This window comes from Amia ocellicauda, chromosome 6, assembly GCF_036373705.1.
Source record: "Amia ocellicauda isolate fAmiCal2 chromosome 6, fAmiCal2.hap1, whole genome shotgun sequence".
In the NCBI taxonomy this organism is placed as follows: domain Eukaryota; kingdom Metazoa; phylum Chordata; class Actinopteri; order Amiiformes; family Amiidae; genus Amia; species Amia ocellicauda.
Genome location: NC_089855.1, coordinates 41,670,210 through 41,671,323, shown reverse-complemented (window position 1 = coordinate 41,671,323; position 1,114 = coordinate 41,670,210). Strand labels below are relative to the sequence as shown.

The following is a 1,114-nucleotide window of genomic DNA, read 5'->3' as shown; positions in this document are numbered from 1 at the left end:
ACTTCCTATACAGAGTCTTCAAAAGCTATCAGACTTTAGCAGCTGGTAGTTGAACACACATACAATTATACAGCATTTTCTGCAGCTTCGCAAGGCCTAATTTTAAACATTGTTGATAAATTAGATAATTAGTGAGGACCCTCTATTTCCATTTCTTCCTCCATAATAGCTAAAATAAAGTTTTACTGACATTTTATTGACCCTACCACTGCATAGGACACATCTGTAACATGAACGCTACTGAATGGCACATACATTGAAAACTATGGAGAATTGAGACAAATCCATTTTACACTTCATAAATAATCTTAAAACGTTTCCAACCAAGGCAAAACCCACGTGAAATACGTTCATTCACATTTTTGGTAAACAAGAAGAGAGATTGTTACATATGTTCCCTATGATGCATCTACAGAGCGAGAGACAGAGAGAGAGACAGAGAGAGACAGAAAGACAGACAGACAGACAGACACTAACACAGCCACCCACCCACCCACTCACACACACACACATACACACACAGCCAGCAAGACACACAGAGCCAGCCAGCTCAGCGATGACATCACGAACCTCTTTCTGAGCTGACTGCTATGACATCACAGAGCACGTGCATTCCGTTGCTTGCCGTCTGTCAACCACTCAGTCACTGCCAGCCAGACTGCCTGGCTGGCTGGATGGGGGGGCTGTTTGCTGCTGCTGCGTACCTTAGCAAGCTTATCTGCTTGACCGGCCTTCCTCTTCCTCCGCCCACATGCCCACCTATGCCCGATCTGCTGTTCACCTGGATCACAGCTCCGCCCCAACAAGGCAGAGCCTCCCAAGAATGGTACAAACTCATCCACGTTACCCTCCATGGAAAGCTTTAGCAAAAGGCAAAAGCATTATAAGTAATGAAGAGGAACCCGAGTCCAAGACGCTTCCGACCAGCCATACATATTTGTGTGTATTAAAGATCACATTTTATTACATTTTGTTTTTCTGTACTTTATTACATCTAATTGTGAATTATAATTTTATTGTTTATTTTCCATATGTATGTACGTATGTATGTTTGCATGTCCATTTGCTTTGACAATACAAATGCACTAAATTGAGAGACAGAGAGAGAGAGACA

At 42.5% G+C, this 1,114-nt stretch overlaps 1 non-coding gene across 1 annotated transcript; it reads right to left on the bottom strand.

Moving 5' to 3' along the window:
• Nucleotides 1-795: 795 nt before the first annotated feature.
• Nucleotides 796-910, bottom strand: LOC136751909 (U5 spliceosomal RNA). Its single transcript, XR_010817096.1, has one exon. It is a non-coding gene; the product is annotated as a U5 spliceosomal RNA (small nuclear RNA).
• Between the last annotated feature and the right edge of the window lie 204 nt (nucleotides 911-1,114).